The sequence below is a fragment of the Vigna unguiculata genome, chromosome 9, assembly GCF_037176805.1.
Source record: "Vigna unguiculata cultivar grain cowpea cultivar isolate G323 ecotype 2 chromosome 9, ASM3717680v1, whole genome shotgun sequence".
Lineage (NCBI taxonomy): Eukaryota > Viridiplantae > Streptophyta > Magnoliopsida > Fabales > Fabaceae > Vigna > Vigna unguiculata.
In genome coordinates this window covers 43,415,193-43,429,890 of record NC_140800.1, presented here as the reverse complement: position 1 = coordinate 43,429,890, position 14,698 = coordinate 43,415,193, and the positions used below count along the sequence as shown (strand labels likewise).

General features: G+C 29.0%; 1 pseudogene across 1 annotated transcript; it reads right to left on the bottom strand.

Moving 5' to 3' along the window:
* Positions 1 to 625: 625 nt before the first annotated feature.
* LOC114162732 (subtilisin-like protease SBT1.7 pseudogene) lies at positions 626 to 3,316 on the bottom strand (annotated as a pseudogene). The gene has a single exon (XR_014984535.1). The product of XR_014984535.1 is annotated as a subtilisin-like protease SBT1.7 pseudogene (transcript).
* Between the last annotated feature and the right edge of the window lie 11,382 nt (positions 3,317 to 14,698).

Below are 14,698 nucleotides of genomic sequence, written 5' to 3'. Positions count from 1 at the left end.
CATCGTATTCTCAATTCTCAACTCAAATAAGGCAATGAATGGTTACCGGACATGTTTCCCATTATAATTGGACTCAAGATTTTGGGATGAGTTGTAGTTAACAGAAAGTTAATTTTATTAACTTGTGATTCGGACGCAAATGCGTCTTTTTATCCCTTGAAAAAGAAAGTATCATTTGTTTTAATGGATAACGCTAATAAAGATAGAAAAGTTTATTCCTGGATTGACTTCTAAAAAACAAAAAATTGGAAAAATTAATGAGAACTTTTATAAATTAATATTAACTGAAAAAATATTTTGTTTCAATTTTTCTTCTTATATTTCTCTGGAAGAATTTTTTTTAGAGAAACATAACCAAAGATGTTTTAAGAGGGATACAAGTAAATTCCCGGGCAAATGTTTTTGATTATGTGATCTAAATGGTGGTAACGAAAGAGCTTACTACCTTAGCAGTTCAGTTTTTTTGTCAATGCTTCATATTTTTATTCGTTATTTATTACATACCAGGACTAGGAAATTACCAAAAGAAATCTAAAAGTACTGGTAATGCAATTGGGATGCCTGCAGTGGATCAACCATCTGATAGATAAACCTGTCAGTACGCGCCAACGAGAGCAAAACTGAGTAAATACGAATTACCATTCAGTAGCATTATTCATTCATTCAGAAACGCCATTAGTCCATTACCCTGTTTCTTTACTGTACAATCATTCTTTTATAATTTTCAGAGAACAGCAAGAGACACATAATACCCCTTTGCTGGACCAAAAGCAGAATAAAACATAGATAAACTATTATTCTTGAACTCAGCCGCGTTTGCAACAGGTAATTCAGAGTCAGGGCCTTTAAAAATGAGAGTCAAGTCCAGCTGAAAGCAATGGGACTAGAAACCTTGTGTTTCCCATCAGACCATTCTAGATAAGCAAAACTGGTTGTCCCAGAAGGCTCTGAAGAAGACGTGAACGTAACTGTGTAGCTCTTCTTCTCATTGAGTTCACGGAAACTGAGTGTTTGTGGTTGAACCACAATCTTCACCGAGGGAGACTGTGTCACTGAAACTGTATACGTTGCTGGGGCACCCACGTTTGTTAAAGTCCTTGTGTACTGAACAGTGGTTGGTTTCTGAGAACCACCCTTTACTCCAAAAGCCGTGTTAAAAGGAACAGCAAAAGATGGGTAGTTGAGATCTTCCACTCTGTACTTCTTCCTTTTGCTGCAAGTAAAATCTCTCCTTGCAACAAGCTTTATCTGAGAGGAACTGTACTGCAGGGCACAGAAGAAGCTCAAGTAGTCATCCACGGTGGCATCATAGACAAGGCCAGGATCAAAAGCAGCCACTGGATCTACATGTCCAGCACCAAAATCAAACGGTGTAGCTGGGAGGCCATTGTCAACATCTTTTAAGGTTTGCCCATTTTTGTAGGTTCTGTAAGATGTGGTCATGAGGGCAGACCTTATAGCTGCAGGGCTCCATTCTGGGTGAGTGCCCTTAAGAAGGGCAGCTAACCCACTGACATGGGGGCAGGACATGGATGTGCCTGAGATTATGTTGAATTCCACATGCCTTGTGTCTTCAGTCATACCAGTTGGTCCAACTGCACCACTCCACCCAGCTAGGATGTTAACTCCTGGAGCTATCAGGTCTGGTTTGAGCACCTTTGGTGTCAGCAAATTTGGCCCTCTTGAGCTGAAAGCTGCCACCACTGGGGATGGTTGAACCCCTAACTGGGTGCCACCAAACGAAAGTTTAGCTGTGGGATTGGAAGATGAGAAAACATACTTCTTTAACTCAATGCTGGATTTCTGGCCCAAAGCTAATGCCGGAAGGAGATAAGAGTCAGCTACTAACTCTTCCCCGTAATCTTCATTGTTTGCTAGTATCATCCCAATGCCTCCAGCACTCTTCACCACCACACCCTTTTCCACCCTTGGATTCCCTCCTCTGTCACAAATCACGATTTTTCCTGCTACTTTTGCAGCAATCAAACTACCTTTGCTGCACTGACTTCCTTCTGAATCTCCACTCACATTACCGGCATACACAATTGGAATTGGAGTCTTAGGTGGGAGTTTGCCATTGTAAAGGGACACCCCAGTGTAAGCCTTACCATTCCCCAGGGTGACATAGGCAGGGAAGTCACGGTCTATAGTTCCAGCACCAACTGTGGTTAACCATGGTGCCACATTAGACAAAGATGCTTCACTAGGCCCACCATTTCCTGCTGAAGTGGAAACCAGTATTCCGTGGGCAGTGGCAGCAAAGGTTCCAATCGCAATAGTGTCTCTATAGTAGTCCGTCAAACCTCCCCCAATTGACATGGAAAGGATGTTGACACCATCTGCAATGGCCTTGTCAATGCCAGCAGCTATGTCTGATGAAAAGCACCCTCCAAGCCAACACACTTTGTATGTAGCAACTCTGGCTTGTGGGGCCATGCCTCTTGCCGTCCCATTAGCAAAGCCGAAGAGGCTAGCTCCTGCAACTACAGAACCTGCTGCTGTTGTTGAGGTGTGAGTTCCATGGCCATCATCATCCCTTGGTGACTTTGATTCTGTACTTTCATTGATGGGTCCAAACGCCGCCTCATAGCCCTTTGCGAAAAACCTTGCACCAATCAGCTTCTTGTTGCAGTTTGATGGGTTGAAGTTCTTACCTCTCTCACACTCACCTTTCCAGCTACTTGGAACTGGCCCAAGACCCTTGTCATCGAAGCTTCTTAGCTCAGCCCACACACCAGTGTCTAGCACTCCAACAACCACATCGGTTCGGATTCCAACGGGCAGTGAAAAAGTGATGGCGTTCCCCAACCCCAGAAACTCTGGTGTTCGAGTTGTGTGAAGATCGTATCTAACTTCAGGGATGACGGAGAGAATTCCCGGTTGCTTTGAGAGTAACTCTGCTTCTTGGCTAGTTAGCCTTGTGGAGAAGCCATGAGCTACATGTTGGTATGTGTAGAGCATCTCTGCTGAGTCTGACACTGATTTCAGCGACGAATCATACCACAGGAGATGGTCATTGAAGCTTGATGGCATGTTGAACTTGTCCATGTGAATTATGTATGTGCTTTTAGAGTGGTGATTGGTTTTCTTTTCTGCTACGGTGTGTCTGCTACAGAAAACCAGCAACAAAGAAATCAGAAGGGACTTGAATATCAGCATATTCATCTTGTCACCTTGCTCTCGCTCCACCATTTCAGTTTTAGCAGAATTTAGTCTCAGCCTTCTCTCCAATTTGCTTCAGAAACGCAGGGAAAGTTGCTATATATTGTTGCGGGCCTGGCTAAGATATCTTCCAATAATTGGAAGGTAATGATAACGAGGAATGAAAAAAAAAGAAACAGTGTAATGGAAATGCAATGTACACTTTCCTCTATATATAAAATTATGTTGATATCAAATTTTGAATGCGTATAGTAAAAGTTAACAAATTTATATATATTATAACTTTTTTTCTCGTAAAAATGTAAAATAAAATCACCATTCTATTGTTTAAAGGTATTTGTTACACCTGATGAGAATTTATTTTAATTCTATTAAATACCCAAAAGGAATTCAAGCACTGAAGTTTTTGATAAAATGAAAGATTATAAAATTTGCTTAGTAATTCTGGACTGATTTATATGAAGGTAAAAAACCATGTTTATCTTCAAATTCGATCTAATATTGTTATTCAAAAAATACCTTTGCCTTTAATTCTAAAATTTTTCCCTAATAAATATGACTAAAAGTAATTTAGGAAATGTGTTCTATCAAATCAGGAATATTATTAACTATCATTTATCACTTGTATAAAACTAGTTGTTTTTGTGTCCTTGGGTCCATGGAGTCTGTTTCATTTTATTCCATTTAATTAATTCAATAAACACAAGCACTGGTTGGCATTAAATTCCCTGTTTATCCCACTAAATTCAATCACTTCCCACCAATCTAAACTTAACTAAGCTAGTACGTTACTCCATTAATTACAATCCAATCAACTTATTTGATCATACAATGAAACAATAACACATTAAAATAAAAGTTAATAAACTGTAGTAGTTGGATGTATAACTGCACACGCTGAACTACATAGGATCCTGTTAAAATTATTTTTCACAAAAAAAAAAAAAAAAAACACCTTCTATTTCAGTGCTTCTTTTTGGAAAATTCGATAAGAGAAACATCAGATATATTTTCTAAGATGAAAAATCATGACGCGCTCAAACTAAAATTGTGTAATGAATACAAATATTAATCATTTTAATGAAAAAAAAAAAAAAACTCTTTTACTCTTTTTTTTTTCCTTTTTTTCACTAAATTGTTGAATTTATTAGACGAATAATTTATTTAATGTATCAGAAGAGGTAATATACAATCTCTTTCATTTAGTGTGGCTATTATTAACAGAGAAAGAAAAGGAATTGGACTTAGTGCCACTCTACTTAAACTTCTAATTATATATATAATTAGTGTTTGTGAGTTGGAGTCCACATGGTCTAAGATCATTAACTTTTATTTATCCTTTAATTAAAGATAAGATATTTAGGTATAGTGGATTTACCATATCTCTTTTGCTCTTCTATCTTTATATACATACACACACGTATATATATATATATATATATATATATATATATATATATATATATATGGTTTGTTTCACTGTTTACTTTACATGTCATATTTTCACCTTTGAAAAAGTTTGGAGTGTACTTATATACAAAGAAAAAAAAGAAAGTGGCATTGCTTGTGGAAATGTACTATCCCAACTAAGTGTAAGTGTGTGAGTTGCAAGAACACTATGGAAATAATAAAACAAACACACTCGATTACAACATCTACACTGTTAAACTATATTCAAATAAAGGACATACTTGGTGCCCATGGTTCTTTTTATTATTTTATCTCTCCACTAATTCTAAAAACTAGTTTACAATCATTACATCCATCGTATAAATAAGTTTTTTTTTTTGTCATAGCTTTTATTTTTAAGTACTTCTGATCACAGTGAAGGCATGGACCATTTTTTTTAATTATTTTAATATAAAAGGATTGACATTATACACCATAAAAGTATTAAATAGTAGTTAATTTTAGAGAAAAATATGCATATACAATGAGTATAATATCTACATATACCTCATTTTAAACCCTTAACTTTCAACTAAGAAATAATAATTTAAAAAATGAACGGACACTGAGATTTGTTCCTAAGTTCACATTAGTTGGAATTTGAGTTTTCTCTTTTAACATTTTTGTGTCTTTCAAAAAATATGTGCAAAATAAACTCCAAAATACTTTTAATATAATGATTGACCCGACAATGATATTTTGTGAACTTAAGGTTAAAAAAAATAGGGTTAAATATGTTTTTAGTCCTTTAATTTTAAGTAAAAATTAGAATTAGTTCATTTTTGAAACTTTGACTTAATTTAGTCGTCCAATTTTACAAATGTTTGAATTTAATCATTTTAACAAAATTTTGTTAAGTTTATTTAACGTTTCAAATGTGTTTTCAAGACAGTTTCTTAGTTAACATTGAAACGGAAATGTGTCAAGCGGGATAAACACTTAAATGTTCTTATGAAACACGTCTAAAATGTTAAATAAATTTTAAAAAAATTGGTTAAAAAGACTAAATCCAAACATTTATAAAATTAGAGATTAAATAAAGACAAAAACATGTATAAAAAAAATAACATTAACACCATTAAGGAGAGATTTTAAAAATCAATTAATAAATTGACATGGCTATTAGACACATTTTCACTGTACATGTGACATGTCATGCATCCTAAAAGAAAAAATCACCAAACACTAAAAGATTATTAAATATTAAAAGGTATGATTGAAAGGGTGAAAACAACATTTGTATTGTAACAGTAAACACAGGATTAGATAAATGATTACATTAGTTTGTTTTCACCCTTTTTCTAATGTATTTTTGTTTTGATAGCGATCCAGTGGACAAAACATGATGAGCAGTTAAGAAGTAAGTATACATTAACATCTTGACCATAGGATTCTCCCATGTATCAATGTCCAATTAAAAATAACCTAAATGCCAATAATTCCCTTGCTTTTCTCTCAATCATGGATGAGCATGTGGAAAATGAGGTCTCTCACTCTACTTTAGTACACTATAAAATGATAAACAAGTTAATTCATCTTAACAACACCCATTAGATGAAATTTAGTTAATGAATTACAGAGTTCTTTTGTTAGCATAACATTAGTTCATCTTTATATATGTGTATGGTGATTTTTTTATTCTTAAAAGTATTATAATATATATTATATAATTATACAAGTTTATTATTTTGGTTTAAAGCCACTTTTTATTCCAATAACTTTACCAATGTATAATTTTGATTCCCGAAAATTTCTAATTGCCATTTTTTATTTAATTTTTGAAATTAATATTTTTGTCCAACACTATATTTAATTATGAAAAGAAAAATATATTTTTCAAAATAAATTACATTAAAATTATTTGTCAAACGTAATATTAATATCTTACTTAAGTGAGTAACTAGAGTTATTATTGGTTATTCAAATAGTTAGAAGACATGTTAAAAAAAATAAAAAAAAAATACTTTATTTAAAAAACCGAATAATTAAAATCTGTAATTAAATTTTGCAACGAATAAGAGTGGATTTTATCATTATTATTTTATATATTTTTTATAAATTTTTACACTAAATTGACATGTTTTCTATTAGTTAAATTCTATACAAAAATACTTTATTTTAAATTGTCATCAAGCTTAACAAACAATATGTTCGTAATTAAATTATATTCACACACAAAAAAAAAAAACGTTTCCCACTTTTATAGTTTTAACTTTAAAGTATTTTTTTTATTAAATATGTATTGAGTATTTTTTTTATTAGTTAAATCATTTTTCTTTAAAGTATTTTTAAAAAAATCAGATTTTGTCTTTTATTTTTTTTATACACAAATATGTGAGATATTAGATGCTTGATTTGTACCAAGAAACCCACTGAGATATTGGTTGATATAGTGGAAGAAGCACTGAGTTTGGCATCGTTAGGCCTTAGGTGACTGCTACTTATACTATTCAATTTCAGATATTTATTTCAGAATTCTGCAGTATTATATATAAAATGTAAAGATACTCTTTTATGCATTATGCATTATTGTGGTAGTTGGTTCCACTGGACCTACACCACTCTTCATTGTTATCCATTTAGGTTAATATTGGACTTAGATGTTATGATTTCTTGCTGGATAAATCATTTCATTCAATAGATTTTTATAATATGAGTACTTATAATTTTAATATCAAATTTAATTTCAATATTTGAGGGTTGTGTAATGATAGATAAGGTTGTGATCTGTCGTGGGTGTCTTATCACAAAAGACTAAATGTTTGTAAGTGATAAGTAATATTTCGACCCTTCTTCAAAGTCTTAGTCATCAATATCAAATGTTGGATTCCTATTGAAACAAATAAACAAATATTACAATATATGAATATAAGTTTATAAATTTGAAGTAGTTGTTTTTGTCTTACACGAATTTCTAAAGATTTTGACCCCTCTTAAAAGTTTTAACCACAGAAAGATAAGATCAATCTGAAATACTTGATTTTTTATTGAAACTAACGAAAAACGATATTATATTATGAATACAAGTATATAAATCAGAAATAATTTCACTTTCTTTACACAGATCTTTAGAGTTTCAATCATTCTTGAAAATCTTTGCGTTAAGTATACAAAAACAGAACTAATTTGAAAAGTTTGATTCTAATTGGAACCAACAAGAAAATATTATATTATGAATATAAACCTATTGATAGGAAGTAATTACAATTTCCTTACCTAATTACATATTAAGATTGAATACATATTAAATGTTAGTTTATGAACGGACATAAGAATATTAATGTTGAAACTTTGATATTGACAATCAAAAGTTTATTAATTTGATTATGTCATCAAAATTTATTAAAAAACAAATAAATAAACATGAGAATTACACAAAAAAAAATCATAATAAAAATTATACTTCACGAAATATAAATAAATTATATATATTACTAATTTAATAATAACAAAATAATAAAATGAAAAATTACAATTCCTTAATTTTTAGGAGATTTTATTAGAACTTTTAAGAGAAATATTTATTATAAATAGAAATTATAAAGATTAAAATGACAAAACACAAACAAGGAATGTTCTAACTTAAAACGTCTATATGTTCATCTCTTTGCCAGACCAATTTAGAGTTCTTTGAAAGTCTTTTTTGACAAATATTACAAGGAATATATAAGGCTAGCTTGCGTATTAATTTTTTTAGAAAAATAATTATTTTTTAAAAGAAAATTTTCAAGTAAATGAAAATAGTAAATTATGAATTTAAGAAAACATCCTTTAAAATTAATATATAACAAGACCGATTAGTAAATTTCAAACAATTTTTTTTTACCGTTCTTTGTGTAGACAAAAAGGTGTAAACAATAAACAAAATGGTGTAAAAGATTTATGTTAATTCATCCTCAAATACCGTAAAGCTAAAATTTTGTATCAAGCTGTTATTGGAATGATAATTTATTGGTTTAAATATTATTTTGGTCCTCTTGTTTAATTTAGTTTTTTTGTTGTGCATTTGGTTACTAGTTTGTTAGATTATGTTCAATTTCGTCTTTTTGTTGTTTAAATAGATAACGACAATAAAATGTATAAGCTGACATTATTCATATTACGTTAGCTGTTTTAATTATGATTGTTTGTGTTTTGTTCAAATAAGTCCTTATTTTAATTAAATTTGTTCAATTTATTTTCACCCTCCACTTCATCTCACTACAATAAAAACCTTAAATAATTATCAAATTTAATGATCAAAATAATTAGTCACGATCAATTTAGATATTAATTTATAAACTAAAAATTATTGACAACTAAACTAGTTTAAAAAAATTATAATTGGTTTTTAAATTGGTAACTAAAATAATTTCTATTATGAATTGGTTACTAAAGAAATTGATTTTTGAATTGATCTCTAAATAATCTAGTGGACTTACTTGCTTGACATTGAATAAAAAATAAGAAATTTGAGCACCATATAAAGATGAAAACTTAAAAACTCATTACCTTAAAGTTTTAGGTTAGAGTTGGTCTCAATCCCTTATGTGTGGGTGAGTTAGGTTTATGTTTTATTGGTGTTGTATTTTTCTAGTCCAGTGATTTTCCTTCAAAAGACCCATCAGTGGTATCAGAGTTGAAATTTGCCTGAGTAGGATGAAGACTTAGTGTCCCAAGGTTTTTTATGTAAGATGGTGTCAATTTCCTATGTGGTTAGGCTCATGTCTCATTAATGTTGTATTTTCCTAGTGATTCTCACTCAAAAAACTCACCAGTGGTATCATAATTGAAAGTTTGTCTGAATACTATAAGGATAAAGACCCACTGTCCCAAGGTTTTTTTATTGAAGATGATGTAAATACTTTATATGAATTGATTCCATGTCTCATTGTTGTTTGTATTTTTCTGGTAAATTGTCTCTCGAAAGACCTATCAATTAGAAGATAAATAAATAAAGGACATAAATATTAGGTGGAATTTATCTGAAAATCACATAACTAATTTTCTTCTCCTTTTCTTAAATGTTATTCGTACCTCTTTTCATTTAGTATTTACTCTAATTTGTTTCTTTATTCCTTTTTTATATTCTTCGCTATAAACAAAACGAGGAAAGTTATTTAGGACTTGAATAAAATCCATGTATGTTTAGACACCCGAAATGAATGAAGAACAAATGTTCTTGAGTTTGCAAATGGTCCCTCTTTACTGCAAAAAGCTCCACAAAGCGATGATCATCCATAGAGACAAGCACAAATTAATAGACCTAACCAGTGCTAACAAAGTCAATAAGTTCTCACATGCTGGAGTTTCTGGAGGTACAACATCACGACAAAAAGCACTTATTCATGAAATGAAAAACTGAATATGTTGGACCATCTTCCTACTCAATCTGATGGTAGCTACATATTTCCTCAATTAATAGATCTATTTCAATCATAAATTTATGAAAAAATGAAAGATTATCAACACCATGTAGGAAAAAGAAGAAGAATCATTTTGAAAATATATTTTCATTCCTGCATGACTAGTCTGCAGCATAGGTATATCAGATTCCACCTAATACGCGATCTTTAAGATGTGAAATTATTGGTAGCTGTTATGTCGCATTCCCATGCCAAAAAAAAGGACAAATCATCGGGATCCACTTATAGAACTTGTTTCTTGTTCAATTCTTTTGTTCATAGGGACCTCCTCATTAGAACATGGCAACTAAACACATGCAGTTACAAATCATGACATCTTTACGTTGCTTCATGCTTCGTATTATGCGACACTGTCGAATGTCACAACCTCAACACAGCAAACGTTGTTGCGGACCCAAGAGTTACAATCACATTAATTGGATCGTGATGCTGGGAAAATCGGTAGTCAATCATTAAAAATGGTTTCATTTGTGAATGAAAAGTGCTAAAAGCAGACATGATTTCTCAACTAACAAATTATTGACTGCAATATGCGTTTGATGCACTAAGCAAAAAGGTATATAGATGCGTATTTCTGTAACTACTTCCAGTTTTTAGCTGCTTCATTGTTTTGTGTCTCTTTCTCTCTCTTGTTTGGTATGAAAGAAGGGTATCAAAATAGGTCTATCTGGTTTACACACTTTGGTTGTCAATTGAGTCGGTTCAACTTCACTGATGAGTAACAAATTTTGTATTTCAGCTTGACTCCTAAATGAGTTAACTTACTTACAGATATTTTATTCTTCTTATTTAGTTTTTAAATTTAGGAAAATTATTTTTTAACATGATTTTATTGATAAATTTTTGACAATGTATACGTGGTAGCAGCTCAATATATAAAGAAAAGTTTGAAATGATTTAGACATAAAAAAAAACAGTTTGATACGTATTGAAAATATCAAACTTTATAAACTTTGTCAAAAAAAAATTATCAAAAGTATCATAATTCTTAAATATAATGCAATACAATCAAAATTGATTAACTCTGAATATATTATTTTATAATATTAAGAAAAAAATATTTACCTATTTCATTAAATATTATTATAAAAATATTAGTTACATTACCATCTTAAATAATCTTGCAAACAAATAATTTAAACATTCGAAACTATTCTCACATTATTAAATAACATTGTATTATTTGAAAGAATCAAATTATCGATATATAAAATTAAAAGTAATAAAAATATTATGAAAAATAGTAAAAAAAATTAATAAAAAAGTTATTGTTTGTAAATTATAATTCAACTCACATTTTTTAAATCCATTTAATTTGTGGATTAAATTTAATTTTTGAATTAAATGAACCAAATTTAATTTAATAACATTTAAAAAATATTAAAAAAAAAATTTGTAACGAATCAAATTGACTCACAAATTTAATTTCATAATAAGTTTTGGATATAATTACCAAAGTTTTGATTTCATATTGGTCGATTCACTGATAAATTAAATAGAAAGTCAAACAACTAAATCGATGTGAAACATGTTTGTGTACAATTTTTTCACACTACCAATTTTTCATAATTAAAATTTGTTAGGGAGTGTCACCAATTGTTTATATCTTTTAGAAAAACAAACTATGCACTTAAAAGACATATTTTACTTTATACTTTTATTAAAAATGTGATCAGTTCTTTTACTAAAAATCGATTTAAGATGTAATTTGAAATTATTTGAATTGTATTTCAACACCTCTTATTATTTAACTATTTTTATATTTAAACTCAAACTCATTTCATTTTAATTCAATAAAATATATTTTTCCGCTTGCTGAACTTAGACAACTTTATTAGTTATCTGTCTCCAGTAAAGTTTTTCCCAGTGATTAAACTCTCTGGAATTCTCCGAAGTAAAAAATTAACAGTATAGAAAAAAAAAATACACAATCAGCGTAACTTAGAAAACCTTCTAAATGCGAGGAAGAAAAAAATGACAGAATCTACTTTAGCAAAAATAAAAAATAAAAACTTTATTATGAAAATAGTAATTTTGTTTCTTCGGATTTCTAAAAGAATCTCTCCTTTATAGGATGACTATAACTAAATTCTCACGAAAAATGCAACTCTATTTTTGTTAAAGAGGATTATAAGAGATATATAGATGTGACTTATACTATATATATAGAGAGAGAGAACCTGAATTAGTAAGTAACATCACTATTCAAATATGAAATTTAACTATGAAAAATCAATATCCTAAAAAACAATAGAAAATATTATGGAAATATAAACTTAGAATATATGGTATATAAGAGAGAATAAAAAGAGTTTTCTTACCAATTTTGGTATAATTTTTATTATTAAATTATAGGAATGGTGTAACTTTAAAATAAAAATCAAATTTAAATAAGTTTACTAAGTTGACATGACTTCAAAACAAATAAAAAGGGACAAAAAAAAATTGACAAACTTTGACAAATTACCTTTTTTAAGTAAAAAAAAAAGTATTACTATTATTACTTTATTTTGATTAAAAAATAAAAAATTAATCTATTTAATTCTATTTATAGAAAATTTGTAAAAAGTTTATTAAAAAAATTTGTCAAAAAATAATTTTTCAACAAGTAATTTGTGTTATGCTGAAATAATTTTGGTCTGGATATAATGAAGTCGTATCATGTTAATACAACTTCAACTTTTTTATAAAGATTGTGATGATTTTGTATGACTTCAATTCATCCTTCAACATGACACAATTTTCTAATTTTGAGGTATCGTGCCAAGTTGACACTATTTGTCCAAAATTAATTTTTTTTTAAAACTCACAATATTCTTGTAATTTCATTATGAGATGACAACATATAAAAAATCCAAATTAAAGAGAAGAAATTAAAATGTGCTTCTTGTATGTTTTTTATGAAAGAGAAGTCTGCAGGGTTACAAATGAAATGCAACTAAATTGCAAACAATTCAAACGTTTATTTAAAACAATTAATATAAAAGAACTAATCAACAATAAAAAATTATTCATAACAATTTTATTTAATTCACAGATAAGGCAGATCTTTCCGCTGTTAGATCCTAAATTTTGATAAATAAACGCTCTACTCATAGCAATACCTTTTGGATAAAGGTCCAGTTATGATTTCTACCGTTACACCCGTTTTGCTAAGCTCACCCGTTTTTCTAACTGTTACTTTTATTTGTAATATTAATTTATTTTAATTTTAATTATATAAAAATTAAAACTTCTAACAAATATTAAAAGAAGTGTAATAATTAATATTATTTATAAAATTAAGATAATAAAAGATAGGTAAAAAATAAAAATAAAAATGACAAAATATATCAAATATAGGGAATAATAACGAAAAAATATTAAATAAGTTCAAAACTATAAACAAACTAAAGTAATTCATAACTTATAAACTATAAACTTTATAAATAATTTAATATAAATAAATATTTTTGCATTAATCCAACTAACTTATAAATTAGTTAACTAACTAACTTGAGAGTGGCAGTAACATATCCAGAATATATTATTAAGTTACTAAGTAAATAAAAAAAATCCTATTAATATTTTTTTGATCTATAAGAATTTAACAATGATACTTTTCAACGATTGAGATATCTTCCTCATATAAACTCCCTTCTTGGCAAGAAATCAAAATAATTCCATTATAACGAAATCATTGTTTTAATACTTGTATCTGAAGCTTATAATCATCATAACCTCATCAACGGAATCACAATCAAATGGTTTGCATCAACTTTTTCAAAAAAGTTTTTACATAAAAGAATCAACTTCTCTACAAATCAAAATTGATTTACATACATACAAATTAAAAATATATAAGAAAGCTAAAAAAGACTTTTAATTTGTTAATATATAAACTAATTTTAATTTTTAGTCCTATTTTTGTTTTCTAAGTACCCTTTGTTGTACTAACTTCTCCATCGTTAACTTCTAAACAAATAAATAATTGAAAATAATTTTTATAATCTAAAATTAATTTAAAAAATTCTCATCGTTTGTTTAAGCTATTATTTACAGATAAATTATGTTAGACATCAAAGTGAAACTTGACGTCTCAAATATATCTCAAATATTTCTAAATTATGTTAGAAATAAATTATGTTTAAACTTGACGTCTCAAATTTATCATTATTATTAAAAAAATTAAATAAATAAAATATTAAATCATGTATATTTCTTTTCTTTTTGTCAAAACTAACTTGTCAATATAATAATTTTTTTATGGAAAAACGTGAAAAACTTTGAACCGACCAAAATACAAGCACCCATGTCATTTATGCCGATCGTATAATAAATTTTTATTTAAACTCATACTGAAATTAATTTTAACTTAAGAAGTTAATTTTTGTTTTCTTATTTTTGTTTCCAAGAAAACTTGTGGAGAAGCTGGTTGAAACTTGTTGATGAATTATCTTCTTGGTTAAGGTAGAATTATTGGTTCTCATTTCCAAACCCATTTCCATCTGAGGAATTTGATAGGTATGCTTTCTGAGTTGCTTTTCTTTTCTTCACCATTAATCCCAAACTCCCAACTCGCACAGTCTCAATCATCGAATTCAATGGGACCTAGCTAGTCATCATTCTTGACGGCCATTACAATGTGATGTGAAGCACCATGCTTGTGTTCGCAAACACTATCTGCTAAGAAACTCAAATTA